The sequence below is a fragment of the Henckelia pumila genome, chromosome 3, assembly GCF_033568475.1.
Source record: "Henckelia pumila isolate YLH828 chromosome 3, ASM3356847v2, whole genome shotgun sequence".
NCBI lineage: Eukaryota > Viridiplantae > Streptophyta > Magnoliopsida > Lamiales > Gesneriaceae > Henckelia > Henckelia pumila.
Genome location: NC_133122.1, coordinates 37,770,540 through 37,785,355, shown reverse-complemented (window position 1 = coordinate 37,785,355; position 14,816 = coordinate 37,770,540).

The following is a 14,816-nucleotide window of genomic DNA, read 5'->3' as shown; positions in this document are numbered from 1 at the left end:
TTAGGAACAGAACATAAACATAAAAAATTGAACAACAACAATTAAATCAAAACAAAATCTAAAATTAAACTACTCCAACTAAACCAATCTCTAGAATTGACTGCTCTCAGATGAGTCATCATCAGCAGCAGCTTCTTCACCAGCAGCTTCCTCATCACCACTTTCTTTTCCCCCTTTTTGTTCAGAAGGGTCAGCTCCACTTAGCAGAGACTCGTAGTGAGTCTTCAACCCTTCATAATAGGCCAGATCAGCCATAGCTTGTGCGATCTTCTGCTCAGCATGCAACAATTGAGCTTGAATAAATGCAGTATCCTTATTTTGAGTAGCAGAGGGAGGTACAAAAATTACAGTGGCAAAGGATGTAACACCCCGTTTTTATCTTAATTGAACTTAGTTGAGATAATCAGTGATTTCAGAATTCGAGACCGGACTTTTTATTGATCAGGGTCCTTTTTGCAAATTTTGGAAATTTCAGGGACTAAAACGCAAAAACTGAATTTTTTATAACATGGAGGCTTTGACTGTAGTGACCCTTACCTGGATCACCTACTAAACAGAACTTAGGCATGCAATTAACTTAATAAAACAGATATCAGAATTAAATTGCGGAAACCATAAACATTAAACAATCCCAAGGAAAGGAATCTGTAAATACCCAAATATTTATACAACCAAATCGAATCGCTGTATCAACCCAATACAACAGAAATAATAACCTAGCCGAAGCTCCAGCTAGCCAACCACTGCCTAGCCCCTCTTGGATCTACCCGCCTCGTCCAATCGCAAACCTGCCCCATGGAATAGGGTGTCCAGAAATACAGAGTACGAGACGTGAGCATAAAACGCTCAATCCAGATTGATTCGAGTGTCCTAGAAGAAATCACATATTGCATGTTTATATGCTTACTTGATTAATTGATTGAATTGATATTAGAATGCATGAGATTACATATGCATTCATATTGAGCCTTGATTTATTTAATTTGAATTAGATGATCTAGAGATTATAGTCGAGTAGCTTGGTAGGCGATTTACTACCTTGTTGATTAGCTCACTATAATGCTCTGGAGTCTAGAGGATTAGAATATGCCACGTTCACCTCGAGAGGGGAGTCGGTGTGATCGTTGGATGTTTTAACCTCGGGATCCCAAACCGAAGAAAGAAAGAAAGAAGAATTCTATTCGATTATCTGAGTTTGATAATCCAGATGTTTTAAAGACATGCATATCATTTTAAATTAAGTACTGGAATGAATGAATTGATTGTACTTGATTTGAATATGTAGGATTGTGCATATCTTGATTGATGTGTTATTTGATATGACATGATAGTCTCTTTTACTGGGAATATTATTCTCACCGGATTATCCGGCCGTTGTCTTTGTTTGTATGTGTACTTGGCAACAGGTGGGGCAGGAACCAGTCAGAGACAACATGGATAGATGGTTGAGAGAGTAGAAGTGAGGTCCTTGATGTAGGAGTTGAATTGTAGTTCAAACTCTTTTGTATTTTGGTATTGTAAACTTAGACTCGATTGTATGTTCTACTAGTTTGGAAGATTGTATAACTCTAGAACTACTCGTTGTTGTAATATGCATGTTGGTTGAATTATGATGTTTTTGGATTGATTATTGGATTGTGTTGTAGAAGTTGAGCATGCCCTGTTTCTATATTATTTTTTTGGAATTCAGGCGCGCTCGATCGCTCGTACTCGGCCGATAGAGCGCGGTCCTTCTTAGCCTAAGGCCGAGGAGTTATGATTTGGGGTGCGCTCGATCACACGAGTTCGTGCGATCGAGCGCATCACTATTTCAAAAAAAAAAATTTATTTTTTTTTGCCTTGTCTTTTGAGGGCTTTTGTTTAATGATTGTCTTTAATACCTTAAGATTAGAAGATTAGAATCGAGGCCTCACAGAGGAGGTGTTGGCAACTGTAGTAATCCAAAAACCATTTTAAGATAATAATATGTTAAACATGATTAAGGGTTGGTATTTAACCAATTTCGGAGTGTTATTGGACTTCAGAAGTAAAATTTGGGCTTTTTAATTTTGGACTGGATAGTAAGCTCCGATCCTGGATAGTAAGCCCCGATCGGAACGGAAGCTCCGATCCTGGAACGGAAGTTCCGATCCCCAGCTGCCAGAAATGCTCGATGACTCAGTCGCGAGTTTTGACAAGTGTCGATCATAGAGCAGATCGGAAGCTCCGATCGTAGATCGGAAGTTCCGATCCTGGCGTGGCAGACATGCACGCAATGAGCTGGATCGGAAGCTCCGATTCCGAAATCGGAAGTTCCGATCCTGGCCGAGAAATTTGGCTATAAATAGGGCCGTTCAGAGTTCATTTTCAATTACGAATTCCCGAGTTTCCTTCTTCAGTTATATAGTGTGAGATATACACTTGAGGGCCCTATCGGTTATAATAAAGGTTCTGGAATAACCAAGGTATGGTTATAGTCATCCGGGACTAGCGACTTCAAAGGGCTAACTACGGACGAAGGTATGGTCCGGGAATCGATTTAAGTTTTGGGAGTACTTATTAGCTTAGTTAAGGCTTATAGAACTTGTGTAGTGATACGATGAACTTTTGAATATAGGCTTGGAACCTAGGATCTACTTTACTTGAACTAGCCTAGAGGTACGTACACATTGACTGAGATTGCCAGCAAGTATACATGTTTATATGTTGCATTTATTTGGCATTATTATATGGCATGATGTATGATTTACCGTTTTCTATACTCATATATCATGTGCATATACACGTTGAGCCTATTCCTTGTTATACCTAATTATAGAGCCGCTCAGCTCTATACTCGATAGTTTGTCACTGAGGGTACCGCGACGGCGGGGGCATTTATGTCTGTCTACTCTGGTGTACTAGACGAGTGTGGTTGCACCCAGAGGTTGATCCGTGCGGTGGCAGCACTCATATGGCGCCGGTTCTGAGCATGACTTTTCAGATGATCTTTTACCAGTAATTATGTTGCATGCATTATATACATATGTTTACTCATGTCTATGTACTGGGCGTAGCGCTCACGTCCTAGTTGTTATCTTGGACACCCTATTCCATGGGGCAGGTCGCAGGATGGACGGAGTTGGTAGTTCAAGGCAGGACTAGAGAGCAGGAGCCTTGAGGATTTTATTATACATCAGGATTCGATATAGCTGTATAATGTTTACTTTTTAAGATTTCGATTTGGTTGTATCACTACATATTTAAGTCTGGATTATGTTACTAAGCTGATATGTATATTATGGTTTTGTTTCCGCATGTCTTACTCTGTTAAGTTATTTTGTTGTATTAAGTTTAATGCATGCTATTAGTTGCCAGTTAGTAGGTGATACCATACAGGGTCACTACAGCAACACCTACCACAACACCTGCAGCAACACCTGATTCAGACCAAGGTAGGTCTATCTTCCTGGTTCCTCGCAGCAATGCAGGTGAGATCTTCAGCAGCTCTCCTGGTTCAATAAGAAATTCATCATCATCTTTTTCAATCTCTTGAGACAGCAACATGGAGTAGATGAGTGATGGATAAGGCAGCTTCAAAGTTGGTTGTGCGCAGTCTGCAAAGGCCATAACTGTGTCAAACACCAGTCGGCCATAATTAAAATTGACTTCTGTTCCAATGGCGTACAAGACTGGAGCCTGATGCTTTGTGACAACGGTGGAATTTCCAGATGGAGTCCATGTCTTCACCGAGGTCTTATGCAGAACAAAGTACAAAGATGTGAGATTTACCGCAGACAGCTTCATGGGATGAGCTGGAAAAGTTGTGACACGTCCACCAGTGATGACAGATGTCATCTCATCCAAAGTGGGTAGAGCAGCATCATCACAAGAAAGAGTACACCGAAAACCATTTATGATTGCAGGACTAAAAGAAAAGATTTGTCCTCGCACATACACCTTTCCATATTTGACATATCTGGGATCCTTCACGGCTTCAGTGAGGTTGCAGTAGAACTCTTGCACAAGTTTCCTGCAATATGAACCGGCAGTAGTAACTGTTGAAAGCATGTTCCTTACCTAATTTGATCATATTCTGAGCTTCGTAGCTCTCCACATCAATGTTGTGTTCCTCAAGGAACTCTCGATCAGCATACTTGTCCCAGTCATCAGCAATCTCCTTAGAGTAAAAAGAAGAGTAATAAGACTCATTTACCCGATAGTCTTCTCCTAAGGTGTTGTCCAAGGTGTCGGCAAAACCTTCCTCAACATCCTCTTCATCATCTGCAGAGTCATCAGATTCTGACTCATTTTCCAAATCTTTCTCAACATCTGAATCTTCACTTGAACCAGTGTTGGAACTATCAGAGGAACGAGGGCGGTTATCAGCATACTCTTGAAGCATTTATTCATCAAGTTCCTCATCGGATTCATGGATAGGAGCAACATTAGGCTTCTTGCTTTTGGACTTCTTCATCTTAGCCATGAACTGGGCTATTAAAATTTCATCATCATCCGAGAACACAAGAGGAGCAGCAGAAATGGTCTCCTCAGGAATAGACACAGATGCAGAAGCATCTTTCTCTTCAGCAGAAACAGATGGAGTATCTGATTCTGTGGATTCATCATCAGAAGATGAATCTTCCTTTGATTGTTCCTCAGATACAAACGGAACTGGGATGGTTGAAACAGTGGGTTCCATTGCACTAGCTTTGCCCCTTTGTCAATGTATGAACTTGAAATCTTCATCAGAGCTTTCATCTCCAGAGGTAAACTCAGTGTCCACCAGAGATGGTCTCAAAGGCTGTTCTTTCCCACGAAATCTCTTTGAGGCGGTGTAATCTGGATTATAGCCAGCCTGTCTCTTGGATCTGCGAGTCAAGGGTTTTGCGGGGACTACCTTTTTCAAGACGGCCATATTTGGCAAATTATCCACATCAAGTGCGTTGCCAGGCTCTCCACGTGCGATAACATCTAGAGGCACAAGTTCCTCAGCAACAGGAACGATGGCTTGCTCGATCATGGGGTGTGGTGACTGAGGTGTTGTAACACCTTCCGCAGCATCCCCTAAAAATCCCATCTCACAGCGGATATCTTGAGGATCAAAATTCTTTCCTGCCATTAAAATTTCTGAGAGTGAAAGATTGAAGGAAAATTTAGGGCAGAGAAAGGATCAATTAGGAGCAATGAGAAATAAAAACGCTCAAGGAAGGAAATAATATATTCCTTAAAAACAGATAAATACCCAAATATATACCACAACACTCGACGTATCCTATTTTCATTATGATTTACAGCCCCTAATGGTAAAAATCTCCCCAACGGTAAAAAATCCTAACGGCACTCTAATCCGATTTAAATTAGGAAACAAATCTCTTCGATTTTCACCGATAATTTAGGCCCAAATATTTCACCAAATATTTCCAAATTAAACTCTTCATCGGAATATAACACCACTGAAATAAAATCCAATCACGTTCAATTTAAAAAATTCAGTGGATAGTGCAAAAATCAAAATTTTGTTCGGACAGAATTTCTAACCTTTAGGCCAAAGATATTCACAAATTAAAAATATGCATGTCCTGATTATGTCTAAAACAGAGTGTGACATAAAAATAAAATGCAATTATATGCACAAATAAATGTTGACAAATGAGGTGTTTTCAACGATGTTGGCAACATCTTCCAGCAACACTTCAAGATTCTTAAATTTTTTTTTTCAATTCATTATTATTCAGAAGTGGTAGCTTGCACACTAAAGGAACGATCTTCTAAGGACCCCCTTTAGGTAGCTTTTTCCATTTGCTTCTGATTTTCAATCAAATTTGATGATTGAATCACTTAGTGTTTAACCTTTTTGTTCTTTTCAGTTTGTGAATTTGCAAAGTCACTTTTCATTTGGGACAAGATCATGGAATACACGAACATCCCTCCACTACTTTGTCACTTAGTCAGAACTCTTCTTCAATTAAACCATATTAAACTGTAAAATATTTTGCAAAAAATCCTGGTGAATACTAGTCAATGGTTACACAGTATCAAACATATCACAAAAACAAAATGAATGTATGAATGTAACATGCCTTAGATCCTAAAAATGCCCATGCATGAAAATGTGTTGTCACAGGGTGTTGGCAACACTCCTGACAACATCTATATTCTGTTTAAAATGCACACATACTGAGAGAATTTCTTAGATTGGAGAATCTCTCGAAATCCAAAGCTTTTGTGAATATATCAGCTAATTGGTTATTTGTTCCAACAAACTCAATTAAGATCATGCTTTTCTCGACCAAATCTCGAATGAAGTGATGTCTAATGTCAATGTGTTTGGTTCGAGAGTGTTGTACTGGATTTTTGGATATGTCAATGGCACTAGAATTATCACAGTACACAATAGGAGTATCACTCTTAATTCCATAATCATTCAACATTTGATTCATCCATAGGAGTTGAGAGCAACAACTACCTACAACAACATATTCAGACTCGGCAGTAGAAAGTGAGACACAATTTTGTTTCTTACTATACCAAGACACTAGGTTATTCTCCAAGTAAAAACATTCTCCCGAAGTACTCTTTCTCTCATCTAAATCCCCAGCCCAATCAGCATCACTAAACCCTACCAAATTTGAATTGGTTTTTTTAGTGTACCACAAACCCAAATTCAAAGTTTCTGCCACATATTTCAGTATACGTTTTACGGCCTTTAAATGAGTCACTTTTGGGATAGACTGGTATCTAGCACACAAACAAACACTATACATGATATCAGGTCTAATAGCACTCAAATACAAAAAAACTACCAATCATGCTTCTGTAGAGGGTGTTGTCAACACCTTCGGCAACATCCTCCCTAGACAGTTTTTCATTAGACCCCATAGGTGTACACATGTGTTTAGTTTTGTCATTCAGAAACTTCTTCACACGATATTTAGCATACTTGCTTTGACACAAAAATATACCATCATGCATTTTTTTCACTTGCAATCCCAAGAAATAAGTTAACTCACCAACCATGCTCATCTCGAATGTAGAAGACATGCACTTCACAAATTCATCAACAAGTTTATCATTTGAAGCACAAAATATTATATCATCCACATAAATTTGGCAAATTAAGATATTACCTTGAGACTTTTGCACAAATAAAGTCTTATCAACTTCACCTCTTTTGAAACCAATATTGAGCAAGTACTCGATTAGTCTTCCATACCATGCACGTGGTGTTTGCTTCAATCCATACAATGCCTTTTTCAATTTGTACACATGATCAAGATGATTTGGATCCTCAAAACCCTTAGGTTGTTTCACATAAACTTTTTCATTCAAGATCTCATTCAAAAAGGAACTTTTTACATTCATTTGAAAAAGTTTCATTCCCATATAACATGAAACGGAAAGCAAAAGTCGGACTGACTCAATGCGGGCTACAGGAGCAAATGTTTCATCAAAATCCACCCCCTCAACCTGTGTATACCCTTGAGCTACCAACCTAGCTTTATTTCTAATGATGTTTCCCGACTCATCAGTTTTATTTTTGAAAATCCATTTTGTTCCTATAAAATTGCCATGAGTAGGACACGGTACCAAGTACCAAACATCATTCCTAAAAAATTGTTCTAACTCTTCATGCATAGCATTGATCGAAAATTCATCTTTTAAAGCTTCCTCAATCTTTTTGGGTTCAATGTTCGACACGAAACAAGAGAATCTTACCTGAGAATACGTAGAGCTCATGTACATTAGACCTGCCATTTTTTTGTAATCTACCTTATCTTTCCTTCGAGTTTTCAAGTCTCCATGCACATCTCCAATAACTTGTGAGGTTGGATGATTCTTCTGAATTCTGCTTGAAATATTCTTTCCAGCTTCGTTTACCTCACTGTCCTCATCAGTATTCTCATCAGTAGGCTTTTCAACTTTTGATTCTGGAATTTCAGTAGGAGGTGTTTTCGGAGGTGTTGTAACACCTTGGACAACATCTAAATTTCCAGAATTATCCAACAAATCATCAACTTCATCTTCAGCTGTTTTCTTCTTTAGATCTGCAAAATCATCAAAAACAACATTAATAGATTCAAAAATAGTCCTAGTTCTCAAGTTAAACATCCTATAGGCTCGGCTATTTGATGAATATCCCAAGAACATGCACTTATCGCTCTTTTCATCAAAGTTAGCAAGATGATCTCTATCATTCAAAACGTGACATACACATCCAAAAACATGAAAATATTTAAGTTTTGGCCTCTAACCCATGAGAATTTCATAGGATGTCATAGCAGTACCATTTCTCAAATAAACTCTATTTGAAATATGACATGCAGTATTCAAGGCTTCTGCCCAAAAATGTTTTGAAATATATTTCGAACTTAACATCACTCTTGCCATCTCTTGCAAAGTTCTATTCTTCCTTTCAGCAATTACATTCTGTTGTGGGGTTTTTGGAGCAGAAAATTCATGAGAAATACCTTTCTTATCACACAAACTAGCAAAAGAAGAGTTTTCGAACTCCTTACCATGATCAGTGCGAATTCTGATTACCTTCAGATTGTGTAGATTTCCAATCTTAGTGAGCAGTTTCTTGAAGACATCAAACGTGACTGATTTTTCTCTTAAAAAATTTACCCAAGTGAATCTTGAAAAATCATCCACACATACGAAAGAGTATTTCTTACCTCCAAAGCTTTCAACATCCATTGGACCCATTAAGTCCATGTGTATAAGTTGGAGACAACGTGTTGTCACAGATGTTGGCAACACCTCGTGTGACACCCTAGTCTGCTTCCCTTTCTGACACGCTTCACACACAAATGGAATACCTGATTTCAAATTAGGCATACCTCTAACAACATCCAACTTACTCAAGTTCTTTAAAGTCTTGAAATTTGCATAACCCAATTTTTGATGTCATAGATCAAATTCAGTCACTTTTGTGTGTCTACAAGCCATTTCTTCTCCAAGTTGATAGCAGTTATCAGATGACCTTGTAACTGTCATATCACACAAATTTGAATCATCAAAAACTTTGCATAATTTATTATCAATTTGCACATGCAAATTATCATCACAAAGTTGGCTTATTGTAACGCCCCGTTTTTATCTTAATTGAGCTTATTTGAGATAATCAGAGATTCCAGAGTTCAAGAGCCGACTTTTTATTGATCGGGGTCTATTTTGCAAAATTTGGATTTTCAAGGACTAAAGTGAAAATTTGGAGTTTAATATATTATCTACACTTGGTTTGACTTCCTCACCACTCCACCATCTTCCTCATTTCGTTCCTCCTCCATTGAAGATGCCTCTTTTGGTTTTCAAGCTTCCAGATTTCAGTCCGAGCTCGATCCGTCCATTGAAATTTAATTCTGAAGACAGATTAGCAGTCACAGCAACGAGAGCTCTGTTATACCGTAAGTATTTCTCCGATCAGACACGTTTTGTTTTTCGGATGTTGTTAGAATCGTTTGAGATTCGAGTATGTTGTTTTCGGCAAAGTTCTGATCGTTTATTATCTGTCGGTTTTGAAATAGAGCGACGTTCGGATTTGTTATGATTTTTGGAAGCCATTTTCAAAAATCTAGTTTTGAGATTTGTTGGAATTGCCTTGTTATTGTTGTATTAGCATTGATACGAGTTGATATCGATATTGAACTGCTGTCTGCGTTTTCGATTTGTTCAGTTTATAGCCGTTATGCCGCCGGTTTGAGTTTTTTGAGATTTGAACCGTTTTTGAGTTGTTGAACTTTGGTTGGTGAGTTTGATCGTTGTGTTGATCATCTTTTGTCTCCGTACATATTCGTTTGGAGTTGTCGAGACAGAGTAGCAGCAGTCGATCGTCTAGAGTTGGACGAAGATTTGGTAAAGAGATTTACCTTGAACCGTTGTTGTTGTTAGGTTGCATAGTTCTGATATAACCTTTTTATTGTAGCTTATCCAGAGTTGGAACTACTTGCATTGAAAGGTAAAAGCAGTCATCGTTAGCGGGATAGCATACTCGGGACAGTTGATTCTCGAGTTTCCCTTAAAATCACATACTTGCATCAATACTTGTTCTAGCATGTGGAACTCGTATTTTGTTGATTGATTGAGCTTTTGTTATGTGGATTATGTTTATGTTTTCTTACGCATTCATCTTGAGCCAATCCTTTGATTTCAGCGGGCTAAACTGCCCTTTTTGTTTAGACGTTTTGGGAGCTATACTGTGAGTGGCCTGGGTGTAGAGGTTCACCTAGTGTCAGCATACTCCTTATAGTTGCACCAAAGTCTAGGGGAGTGGGATACGTGGCACCACCTCGATTGGGAGAGTCGGTGAGTAGTTACGTGATCTCATCCTCGGGATCCCAAAAACACAGCAACAATCCCTCGTTTATCAGAATTGATATCCCGATTTTAAAGACATGCATTTCATTACGTTGATATTGATTATGTTGTTGTTTGGAAAGCATGTTTGTTTTTGTATTATTTGTTATGTTGTTTTTACTGGGAATATCATTTTCACCGGTTTATCCGGCTGTTGCTTTGTTTTGTATGTGTACTTGGAAACAGGTGGGGGAGGATCAAGTCAGCGAAGACCTGGTTAGCATCAAGAGGGAGAGTTAGTAGTGGGACTCGGTTTAGAAGTCGAAAAGTAGCATGCCAATCTAGTTTATGTTTCATAGCATGTTTAGCTTTCGAACTTGTTATGTTTTGCGTTATGGATTGTAATAGCTAGAACCGATGCATGTTCTATCTTTCTGAGCAACTGGTAGACTCTAGAACTTCATGTATTAATTGGAAGAACTGCTTATGTAATGCATGATTATGATTTGAATGTGTTGGAATCAAGTTTCTGAGTTTCTGCTCTGTTTTGGCTGTGCAGCAGGGGTCTCACGGTCTGCTGTTTTTAGCAGACCGAACGCCACCCCCCTTCCGAGTAAGACAGCAGGATGCTGTCTTGGAGGCGCATGGTCTGCTGTTTTTAGCAGACCGAGCGCATCCCCTGTTGAGAAGAACAGTGGGATGCATGGACCGGAGGCGCACGGTCTGCTATTTTTAGCAGACCGAGCGCACCCCCTTTTAAAAAAAAAATTTTGTCTTTTGCTTTTAATCTTGGATCTTGTATGCTTAATTGTTGTCTAATCCGAGATTAGTTGTTTAAAACCGAGGTCTCACATTAAGTGGTATCAGAGCATTAAGATTCTTGGTTGAACTAGAGTGAGCGGGGTAGTTCGAGTCCGCATGTATTGGCTCCTCGCATGTGATTGAGTTATTTAATTGTTTTATTAAATATCATGCGAGCATGCTTTATTATTTGAGAATAATTCGAATTACAGGTTTATGTGATTTAATTTATAAAGCATGGACTACTTGACATATAACTGTTTTGTTATCGGCGAGTATCCGAATTCTGAGAGGTTATAAGGACACCGTAATTTGCAGTGATTGAGATATCTTGTGTCCTAACCCTTGATAATCAGAGGGTTCCTCGTCGAATTATTGAAAGAAACACACCGCCAGTCATTCCTCCGAATGTGACTCCGCCAGCAGTTACTCCTCCGAATGAGCAAGCTAGTACAGAAACTGAGCAGATGGATGCTACAGCGACTCCTATGGAAACCTTGCTGAAGAAGTTTCAGTCGTTTAATCTGCCCTTGTTGTTGGGTACAGAGAATCCAATTGACTGCGAGAGTTGGTTGGACGACATTGATCAGTTGTTTGATTCCATTGATTACACAGATGACCGCCGAACCAGGTTAGTCATTCATCAGCTTCGTGGTGTTTCTAAGAACTGGTGGATCACGACCAAGATATCCATGGAGAACCAAGGTAGAGTTGTTAATTGGACTCTTTTCAAATCTGAATTTTATAAGCGGTTTTTCCCTGTTTCGTACCGAAAGGACAAGGGAGCAGAGTTTGACAATCTGAGGCAAGGGAATCTGAACATTGAGGAGTACGTAGCCAAGTTTGACAGCTTGTTGCGTTGTACACCACACATTACCGACAATGAAGAGGCCAAAGCCGACCAGTTCATAAATGGTCTGAATCCCAACATCTTCACGTTGGTAAACACTGCTAGACCTGATAAGTTTGCGGATGCCATGAATCACGCAAAGGGAGCTGAAGCAGGTTTGTGGAGGCAGAGAGAAAATCAGATGGTACCTCAGCAGCAGAGACAGTCTCAGAACCAACCGTCTCAGTATGAGAACCAACAGCATAGGTATGAAGGTGGAAGCAGTGGGGGAAACAGAAAGGATCAGTACAAAGCAAGAGGGAAACAATTCATGAGGCAGGGGAACAGTTCTTCTAGTTCCAGTGGTTCTAAGCAATTCGGTTCAGGACAGAGTTTTGGATCTTCATCCATGTACTGCAGCAAGTGTGGGGGAAGACACTCAGCGGATCAATGTGTGGGAGTATTCGGAAACTGCAACACCTGTCAGCAACCGGGACACTTTTCTAAGGTGTGCCCTCAGCGTAACAGAGATCGAGCTCAGAGTGGAAGTTCATCTCGACCTACAGCTCAGCCTGAGAGGCAGTCTTCTGCAGTGCACTCTTTCCAGCCTCATCAGCAGAACAGACAGGGAGGTAACTCTAGTGCGAACCAGCCTCCGAGACAACAAACACGAGTCTTTGCTTTGACAGAGGATCAGGCTCAAGCAACACCGGACGATGTTATAGCAGGTAACTGTTTGATTTTCGGTTATTCTGCTCATGTATTGATAGATACAGGTGCTTCCCATTCCTTTATCTCTGAAAAATTTGTGTTGATGTATGCTTTGCCTACTGAGTTGTTACCTACTGTAGTAGCTGTTACTTCACCTTTGGGTGGAGGAATTGTTTCTGTCAGATTAGTCAGGAACTGTGAACTCTGTTTTGAGGGAAATTTGTTAGAGTTCGACTGTATTGTACTTGGGCTGTCAGATTTTGACTGTATTATTGGTATAGATGCTTTAACCAAGTACAGGACAACCGTCGATTGTTTTCAGAAAGTTGTCAGGTTCATGCCTGAAATGGCAGACGAGTGGAAATTCTTCGGTAAGGGTTCTCGATCTAGAATTCCTTTGATTTCAATATTATCTATGACTCGTTTGTTACAGAGAGGTGAAGAAGGATTTTTGGTTTATGCAGTTGATGTACTGAAATCTAGCCCAGCATTGGTTGATATACCAGTGGTTAGAGATTTTGCTGATGTGTTTCCGGAAGATGTTCCTGGATTGGCGCCTATTCGAGAGATCGAATTCAGCATTGATTTGGTGTCAGGTACTCAACCTATTTCCAAAGCTCCGTATCGTATGACACCGATTGAATTGAGAGAGTTGAAGGAGCAGCTTGAGGATTTGATTGCCAAGGGATACATCAGACCTAGTGTATCGCCTTGGGGTGCTCCTGTTATGTTTGTTCGGAAGAAGGATGGTTATATGCGGCTCTGTATTGACTACCGTCAATTGAATCAGGCTACAGTCAAGAACAGGTATCCTTTACCCCGAATAGATGACCTTTTTGATCAGCTGCAGGGTTCTTATGTCTATTTGAAGATTGATCTGAGGTCAGGTTATCACCAGCTGAGAGTGCGAGAGGAAGATGTTCCTAAGACCGCATTCAGAACGAGGTATGGTCATTTCGAGTTTATATTCATGCCGTTCGGTTTGACTAACGCTCCAGCGGTTTTTATGGGTTTGATGAACCATATCTTTCAACGTTATTTGGATGAGTTTGTTATTATCTTCATCGATGATATTCTTATCTACTCGAAGAACCGTACTGACCATGCAGAACATTTGAGGATCGTCTTGCAGATTCTTCGAGCTGAACAGTTGTTTGCCAAGCTGTATAAGTGTGAGTTTTGGTTGGACCGAGTTGTCTTCCTCGGTCATATTATTTCTGGAGATGAGATTTCTATCGATCCCAGCAAGATCGAAGCAGTCATGAATTGGCCTAGACCGACATCAGTGCCTGAGATCCAAAGCTTTATGGGTTTAGCTAGTTACTATCGCCGATTCATCGAGGGATTCTCGTCTATTGCCAAGCCGATTACCCAGCTAACTCAGAAGAATGCGCCTTTTATCTGGACTGCAGATTGTGAGGCTAGTTTCGTTGATCTGAAGAGGAGACTGACCAGTGCTCTGATTCTCTCTATTCCAAAAGGTACTGGAGGTTTTACCGTGTATTGAGATGCTTCTAACCGAGGCTTGGGATGTGTTCTTATGCAGCATAAACATGTAATAGCGTATGCATCGAGGCAGCTAAAGCCGCACGAGACTCGTTATCCGGTTCATGATCTTGAACTCGCTGCTATTGTATTTGCTTTGAAGATATGGCGTCGCTATCTTTACGGTGAGTCTTTCGAGATCTTTTCTGATCATAAGAGCCTTAAGTACTTGTTTTCACAAGCAGAGCTGAATATGAGACAGAGAAGGTGGTTGGATCTGTTGAAGGATTTCGACTGCGAAATCAAGTATTATCCGGGAAAGTCGAATGCAGTTGCAGATGCCTTGAGCCAAAAGCTTTGTTCTTTATCTCTTTATATTATCGGTGTTTCTCAGTTGATAGAGGACTGTTGCACTTCTGGTTTGGAGTTCGAGACAGATAGGAGGACTATCAGAGTATTTTCTATTCAAGCCGAGCCAGAGTTAATTGTGATTATCCGAGAAGCACAGAAGTCTGATCCGAGCATTCAGATTTCAGTAGAGAAAGTCAGATCTGAGCATCAGTCTGAATTCCAATTTAGGGATGATATCTTGTATGTGATTAACCGTATTGTTGTGGCTGATATTTCGGAGTTGAGACAACGTATTCTCCGAGAGGCTCATTGCAGTCGGTTCAGTGTTCACCCTGGAGGCCGTAGGATGTACAACGATTTGAAGAACCAGTTTTGGTGGAAG